Source organism: Phyllostomus hastatus, unplaced genomic scaffold (assembly GCF_019186645.2).
Source record: "Phyllostomus hastatus isolate PE091 unplaced genomic scaffold, TTU_PhHast_1.1 phas_scaffold_21, whole genome shotgun sequence".
NCBI lineage: Eukaryota > Metazoa > Chordata > Mammalia > Chiroptera > Phyllostomidae > Phyllostomus > Phyllostomus hastatus.
Window position 1 is genome coordinate 42882477 of NW_025334017.1, and position 8437 is coordinate 42890913.

The 8437-nt window shown below is 61.5% G+C and overlaps 1 protein-coding gene across 4 annotated transcripts in view; it reads right to left on the reverse strand.

Annotated features, from left to right (window-relative positions):
* CYRIB (CYFIP related Rac1 interactor B) overlaps positions 1 to 7496 on the reverse strand; it is a 129958-nt gene extending 122462 nt beyond the window's left edge. For 2 of the 4 annotated variants that reach the window (XM_045861154.1, XM_045861159.1), the window contains exon 1: positions 7228 to 7462. The gene's annotated coding sequence lies outside the window, so the exon portion shown is untranslated. The other 2 variants (XM_045861162.1, XM_045861155.1) reach the window with 2 other exon arrangements.
* Positions 7497 to 8437: the final 941 nt, after the last annotated feature.

Here is an 8437-nt window from a genome sequence, read left to right on the forward strand (position 1 = left end):
GAGAGCTGGTGATGCTGGTGGCCGAGAGACCCACCCCGAAAACCACGCCCTCCCCTCACAGCATCCGGCCGTGCCAGCGCCAGCTCTTGGGTAGACAGTTTTCTTGGGTGACTTTCCGAGCGCAGGCTGAGGTCCACGAGAGAAGGGGTGAGAGCAGCGGGTGGCTGCTGAGGCTGGTGTGGCGCATTTGCGCGCCAGGCCTGCTTGATGCTGGCCCCTCTACGTTTTCTCAGCTTCCTCCGGTGTGAGACGGGGGTGACGGGCAGCTGCCCCACAGAAGGACTGCGGAGGTAAGGAATAAGACGCAAGGCACACATCGTCCATGCTCACTCAGGGAAGGGTGTCACTGCTTCAGGGGAGACCAACAAAAATGGCCCGAGCACCCACCCACAACCCGACGGCCATGGAGCTGTGCTATCGTCAGGCAGGCTGCGGCCGGGCTGAAACGGCCCCTGCAAGGGCTCAGCCTCGCAGCCCCTCTCCCGGGTCCCGCCCCCGCTTCATGGACCAGCCGCTCTGTCCTCCCGGGGGTCCAGCGACTCCCCCTGCTGTCTCCACGCCCAGTCAGAGAGCATTTCCCATTCCTGAGTGGCAGGCAAGGGCTCTGCGGGGCTGGGCTAGGGTGAACCCAAGGGAACAAACCCAGAGCTCCTCCCTCCTTTATGCTGCTCAGGCCCCGAGGGACTTGCGTGGGGTCGCAGGAGGACTCTCTCTATCCCCTACGGGGACCCATCCCAGGGCCTAGCACACAGTAGGTACTCAGCTACCACTGCTCACTCGCAGGGCGGACCTGATTCCTCCAGGAGGAGCTGAGCTCCTGGCAGCTGCGAAGGCGTGTTCAGACGTGACTGTGAGACACGCCCCCCCACCCCCGCTGCCTTCCTCCGAGGGCCCTTTGATCTGCACGGGGCCCTCTCTGGCACCTCCGCAGCTCAGAGCAGCGGGTGAACCCAGAGTTCAGGGGCGCCGAGCAGACATTTTAGGATGTTATTGCCCGAGTTTCACTTCCACCTCGCCTTCTGAATTCTACTTCAACTCTGGTTTTGAGCAAAGCGGGGACCAACGCACGGACCCCCTTGGGTCTACGGGCTCCTCTCCCGAGTCCCAGCCCCGAGGCTGCGTGGACGGGGGACTCGAACTGCTGAGCGCCCGTTAGAGAGGCCAGGCTCCCAGCCAGGCACACGCAGGCATTTTCTGAGTTAAGGGCCACAACAAGCTACAAAACAGGCACCAAGATGCCATTGGCAAAAGACTCCACAGTTAGGGAGACGGAGGTGAACGGAGACATACCTGACCCCCAGATCCATGGTTCTTCACCCCAACACTCCCTTTCAAAGGAGAGCCACACAAGGGGGCCGGCCCCAGGGTTCAGCTTTGCTGAAAGCCCCACCCCCCCGCCCCCACCAACCATTTGGAAGTGTAGCCCTGGTGGTGGAAGCGAGCACTGGACGACCGGTTCTCACCCACCCGTGACGACGACCTGGGGGAGGGGGTATATTTTGGGAGAGTTTCTGCCAGGGCCTGTGCCAGGAGCTCTTACGCCTGTCATCTCACCCGGTCCTCCGATGAGACTGGCGCAGCTTCCCCTGTGACAGTTCTGGCTAAGAAGGTGCCCTGATTTGCCCGAGGTCACTCTGCTATGGAGGGGCTGTCGGCTCCTCAGGGGAACAGCACTCGCTGGAGGAGCACTGGGTTTAAACTGCAAAGAGCACCCTCTGAAGACTCTCTGAGCAGACGCGTAAAGGGGAGCAGAGCTTTCTTCCTCTTGCTGCCCAAGCCTCTGCCCAGCCTCGCCCCCTCCACACAACTGCACCTCACTGTCCTCCCCGCTCCTTATCTGAGGGCGCTGGTGGGGCGAGGGGGCCCTTGGTCTCTGACATGGTGGGTGATTCTACAGCTGTCTCTCATCCTGTGCTGGGCCTTCTTTTCCCCTGTGGAGGTTAAGGGCTTAGGCCCCTGCCAAAGGAAGGTCGCGGGCAGGAGCACCTCTGGAGCTGGGGAAGGGTGTCCGGTCCCAGCGCCTCCTTGGCTCCAGAGCCTCCCACTGAGGGGGGCCCACAGCACTCACAGGCACACTCTGGAGCCCTGCGAGAGGCCTGGCCTGGGAGCCAGGAGACCTCTCGGGCAAGATGCGTGCCCCTCGAAGTCCCAGTTCCCTCCTCTGTTAAATTAAAAAGACTGGACACCTACCACCTGAAACCAGGGGCGTGCATGAGGCTCCCACTCAGCCCTTCCAGGCCACAGTCACGTGTGAGGCCCACGCCACTTCCCCTTCTTGCCCCCCTCCCAGCTCCATCACCACCTCGCTGTCTCCGAGTTCCCCGCAGGCCCGAGCGCGCGGCTCTGGCGGGTGGAGGCGGCTGTCTTCCCTGGGCCCCTCTGCCCCCCACCACGGCCTATCTAGGCCTCCGCCTCCTCGTCACCCGCCTCTTCCGCTGACTGGGTGATCGGCTGCCTCAGGAATCCCCAGTGTCCTATTCAGATCGGCAGCCTCAGGGTCGGTCGGGTCCCAAATGAATGAGAGGAATGGGGACAGCCGACCTCTCCCTACCCAAAGTGTGGTCCCCGCACCAGAGCGTGGAAGGAACATAAACTCTGTCACGTGGAAAAGGGTTGGATGTGTGGGACCTCGGCCCACCCCAGGCCTCGGGCTCAGAGTCTGCAAGGGGATCCCCGAGAGATTCGGGGGCACGATTCCCAGTTTGGGAGGCACTGCTCCAAAAACCCCTCCCAGCTCTGCCGCGTCCCTACCCGCCACGCCTCCCTTTGACCACCACAAAGCCTCCCACGGGTGGGCCTTTGCAGGATTCGGGAAAACACAGAACACCGTTAACCAAAGGACATTTGTCTTGGGAACCTTCTAGAAGCCTGCCACTGACCCTCACACGCAGGATCGGAAATGCGCGGTCCCCAGGGTGATGCCTGGCATGTGCTACCCAGCGGCCCCTGAGTCTGAAGGAAACCCCGGACTGCTTTCGAAAACGCTGGTGTACAACCAACATTGGTCTCCACCCTGGGTTCTGTGGATTTGGCTGCCCTCGTGCTCCCACCCACCAGCCCCCGTACACGGGGGGCTGCACAGCTGCCCACCTCCGGCAGCAGAGACAACCAGGCTGGCGGCCCACCTGCCCCTCGCGGGCCCCGCGTCCCTGCTCCGAGCCGCCCCTCCCTCGTCCCCCACGCCCCACAGCCGCTCCACGGGGGAAGGAGAGGAGCCTTTCCAACACACGTTTCCGGCTTTTTAATAAACCCTGCAATTCCTCTAATGGTTTCAGATGATCTTAAATATTTATAAAAATCACTCTCAGCAACACTTCATTAAACAAATCTCCTCGCCAACTTCGATTATTTATATATTTATGAACATAATGTCTCCTTCCCTTGGAGCAGATGGCAGCTAGTAAGTCTTTGAAAAGGAGGAGGAAAAAAATCAATGGGAGAGCATGTAAACTCCAGGGTAAACCCCGCTGTACTCTTCGTGACCAGCTCTGGCACAATGACCTTGCCATTTCGGGAAGTGCCCGCCCTGCGACCTACCAACAATGGACTTGGGAAAACGGAGTCTTGAACTTGAATCTCGAAAGAAGCTGCCAGCCGAGGGCACGACTTCCAAAGGGAACCGGAGCCCTATTAGTGGAGGGGCAGGGCGGTGGGGCTGGAATAGGAACAGAAAGGGTCCAGAGGGTAGGAGAAAAGTCCCTGACGAGCACCTACTATGTGCCATGCCCTGTGCTGGGAAGATCTCCATGCGACCTCTGGGTTCATCCTCACAACGCCCTTGCATGTGGACATTGCTATTGCTCATCTGAAGGATGAAGAAGACCCCGAGACAGAGTACCTTGCCCAAGGTCACAGAGCTAGCCAGCAGCCCAGCCAGGATGTGGACCCGGGCGGTGTGGCCCCCAAGCCCATATACACAATGACTCCAGAAACAGAAACAGAGGCAGATATAACTGCCCCTAACCTCACGCACCCTTGACAACAGAACTGTCTTTCCTCCAGGCAGCCGAGGCCAATCAGCCCTTCCTTTTAAGACAGGCACACTCAACTGCCCAGGCTCTCCTGAAGTGACAGAAATCCTGTGCACGGGAGAGCCTGGGGAGGTCAAGTCTCGGCCAGAAGGAGTCTCTGTGAATGTTATGAGACCAGATGGAGTCAGTGTCACAGACACATGAAGAGCTGACTTGACCAAAGAGAGGAAAAAAGACCCTTTTCCCTCAGAAAAGGATGAAAAACAGAATCACAGCGATTCCTTCTTCTTCGCCTTTACCCTGGGTCCCCAGCATGGACAGGGAAGAAGAAAATCGGCCCTTCCTTCGCACCCACTCAATTCACTTCTCCTGAGAAGCTACCATTCAAGATTACAGAGAGAGGAGGTTCTAGCCTTCAAGCTGCTTGTACTCATTCTAACCCAGGGAGCAAACCAACCCCGTGATCCATGGTCCCATTTTACAGGCGGGAACACTGAGGCTCGAGCGGTGGAGAGACTCGGGCACATGCCCACTGCAAGCAAGGGAAGGGGGGGTGGGACAGTGGGTCTCGCCCTATTACTGGGAAGCCTGTAAGATGCGCGTGGGGTGAAGTGGTGAGTATTTTGCCTGTTTACAGCAGAGGAAAAAAGGGTTACGAGAGGCCAGTGACCTCTCTGTGGCTTCCCAGGCAGGGGGAAAATCTAAGTGTAAGGATTTTAAAAATGGTTTCCCTGAAGATGGCCAAGTCCCAGACGGCGAGGCCACAGGACGGTGGTCTCTTTAATCAGGGAGACATGGGTATCGCTGGACGTGAGGCCACCCCCTCCTGGCTCCGGCCATCCTCAGGGGTCCCTCCTGTCACGGTCCCTGGATCCTGAGGTAAGAGCTGGCAGTGGCTGGAATTGCACAATGGGGAATCTAGGCCCACTTGGGAGGAACCGCCAGAGAACAATGTCAAGGTCACCTACAGGCCAGTGCGCTGACGCTGACCTTGAGTTGGAGACAGAATGTGCCTCCACAGAGAGCAATAGGGAAACCCTCACTCTTTTGTCCATTCTATCAAAGCACATACACTGCACGTCCAGCACAGGCCAGACGGCCTGCCAGGTGCCAGGGGGACACAAAGGCCACTCGGGCAGGGGTGAAGTCTACAGGAAGGAGCCTTGGGGCGGGCCCCGAATCTGCCACTCACTGGCCGAGGGTCTCGGGTCAAATCCTGCACTCTAAGTCTCGCCGAAGGAGAAAAAGATCACTCCCCTTAGGTAACCGAGGTCACTCCGCACCTGCAGAGTGCACCGGCCCCAGCTCACGCTGCAGCGGCCTGGCAGAGGGGCGCCCACTGTGGCCTCTTAAAATGCCAGTAGCACTCAGGCCCCTCTCCTGCCTCCAGAGGGGAAAAAACACGGCTGAGGACCCTAAAGGGGTGCAGAGAAGCCTCTGGAAGCTAAGGCAGAACGAGAAAGGATGGCTGTCGGAGAAAGCAAAATTACTCGAAAATCTCCCGAAGAGAAAAGTGCAGAGAGGCATACTGGGCCTGTACGTGAGGGCCGTTTCCAAGGGTCCCTGTGTTACGAAGGCACCCCAGCCTCCTGCAGCTCACACACTCCGCCCCTGCTCGTGCTGCAAGTCTAGCGAGGATGCAGACAATGCACATCACAACCCGGCTCCCCAGGAAGAAAACCCAGGCCAGCGGACCACTTCCGCGTGCCCCACCAAGGGAGAACACCCACCTCGCCCCAGCTCCCTCCGCGTTTACAGGAGCCCCAGGTCTGGGAAATCAGCCCGGCTGTCCACCCAGGCGACCGGTCCCGGCCTGTCATCTGGCCGTGGCAATCAAAACGGTGCTTCCTTGTCATTGCCACAGAATGCAATCTTCCAAGAACGGGAGACGCTCTAAGTCAGAGTGTAAGCTCCTTTTCACAGGGAGTCAGTATTTTCACATGGTAATCCTCCTTGCTGAGGGAGGGGTGATTAATTACACAGGTTCCAGGTGGCAAGATGGGGCTCTCTGGGGATTGTGGGACAGAGATGATAGGGCCAGGAAGCCAAAAAAAAGTGGAACCGCACCCACTCACCTCCCAAAATTCATATCCACTTACTCATTCCCCAAATACCGACAGAGAACCTCCCCTGTGCCCCAGGCACCCCTTCTAGGGGGTGGGGAGACAGAAACTAAAGGTGGCTGACGATGACACCTTCCATTACTATGGCCCCCCCCCCACCCGCCCCGTGCACACCCCTCTGGCCAGGAATCCAAGCTCACTTTCTCTAGGGTCAACTCCAAGCAGCCCATTTTACAGACAGGCACCTAAAACTCAGAGAGGGTAAGCCACTTGCCCAAGGTCACACAGCCTGTCAGCAGCAGGGCTAGGAATTAAACCATAGGTGCAAAGTCCACCTGACACTCCCCAGCCAGGCCTCCTCCCCGCTCAGCCCCTCCTCCACCTCAACCCCTCCTCCCCCGGCTCCATTTCTTGCAATCGGGTGGGGATCAAAGACCGCCCCCCCCCCCACTCTAGCAAGGGAAGTCCTTGGTTCCTCTTTCCTCCCACCGGCCACACAGGACACACAGGTGGGACCCCCTGGGTGGGTGTGTGTGTGCACAGCCCCAGGAGAGCCCTGCAGGATGCAAGGGCATCCACCGTTAACGCTGAACTTCCATTTGAAAATAAAGATGATGAAAAGATAAAGGGCAAAGAGGAAGTGCTCCTAGAACATAGGCGGGTATTTACCCCAGGAGGAAGTCTTGAGGCCAATGGAGATTCTGTTCACCCCCTCTAGTTCCTCAATTCTAAGCGACTGGCCTTCCAAGCCCCCAGTGAAGTTTGCTGGGTGGGGAGCTGACCTGCGTCCGGGGTCAGACCCTGCGCCCTCACCTGGCGTGCAGAAGGGGTCGTGGGGTGGGGGGGGAGGTGGGAGAACCACCACCCGGAGCCCCCCTCCCCCCCGGTGCGGGACGCCGCTGCGCGCTCCCCGCAGCTGGGTGGACCCGGCGGCGGCGGTCCCCAGGCGTGCGCCCCTCGCGTCCTCCCGCCCCGGCCCAGCCCAGCCCAGCCCAGGAGCATCCTCCGGGCGCCCCCTGCGGCGCCCCCTCTCCAGTTCATCGGCACCCGGCGCGGCCCGGCTCGCACCCCCCCCCTCCCCGCACCCATCACTCCCGCGCCCCGCACCCCGCGCCCTCGCCGGTGCCAATCGGCGCCAAGGGCGCGCGCGGGGGGGCCCGGGCGGCGGCGCCGGCGGAGCCGGGGGCACGTACCTGGCGGCCGGGCGAGCGGAGACGGAGACCGGAGCGCGGCCGCGGGCGCTGGGGCGCGGGAGCCTGGGCTTCGGGTGCCGCCGCCGCCGCCGCCGTTTCCGGGTTGGCGGGTCTCACGTCACCGCCACAGGTTTGCGAGCCGCCCCGCCGCGGCCGCTGCAGCCCCAGCGCGAGCGGCCCGGGCGAGCGCCAGGCGAGAAATCTCTATAAAAGGAAGAGGCGCCGCGAGGAGGAAGAGGAAACGCTGTTTACCTTCGCGGAGCCGAGCCGCCGGCGCTCGCACAAAAGGAGGACGCCCGCCTTCGCGCCTCCCCCCGCGCCCGGTCCCCGCCGCCTCGGGCCCCGCGTCAGCGCGCGCGGCGCCCCGGGACCGCCCCGCGCCGGCCCCCACCCCAAAGCCCGGCGGCGGGGTGCACGGGACGGGGTGACCCGGCCGCGATCGGCCCGCGCACCCCCGCGCACGGGCGCTGCGGCCCGGGGCCGGGGTGACCTTGGCCAAGTCACAGCCCGCGAGCCAGCCGCAGCGTGGGCTTCACTGGGGGCCTGCTCCACCCTCCTGACGTGGAGGAGGGGACCCCAGCCCCGGGAGGCGCAGAGACGGCCCAAGGTCACAGCAGGTCGGGCGGGGCGCCAGCTCGAACCCGAGTCCCCTGACCTTCCCGCCGGCAGGTTCCTGGCGGTGGGTCCGGGTCCCCCTCGCCTGTGCGCTGGGCAGGATGGCGATGCTCGCCCAGCCCGCCGCACAGCGGGGTCAGCGAGAGCAGCATGGGCACCCAAAACATGCATCCAGCCCTCGACAGACCTTTACTGAGGGCCTACCGAGTCCCCGGTTGTTCTAGGCCCCGGGGACACAGGTGGGAACCTAGACAAGGTCCCGGTCTGCGGGGCGGGGTGGGGCAGGCAGCACCAAAAAATACCTGCCGGCGTGGTGTGGGTGCTTAGTGCCATGGGGAGAGCCAGAGCTGGACGGGGGGAGAGAGGCGTGTGTGTCTGAGTGGGCACCCCAGTGGCTCTCCGAGGACTCTTAGTACAGAAGTTCCCAGACAACAAGCTCCTCACAATCATTTCGTCTCCCAATACAATGGGGGACCCCCTCTCTCCCCTTGTCTGGAGTGGCAAAGAATGCGCTTTTCTCCCAGTAACGGGGCCTGTCTAGGAAACGGAGACTCTCCCCTCTGCCTCCCTCCCAAGCACTCAAGCCCATCCTATC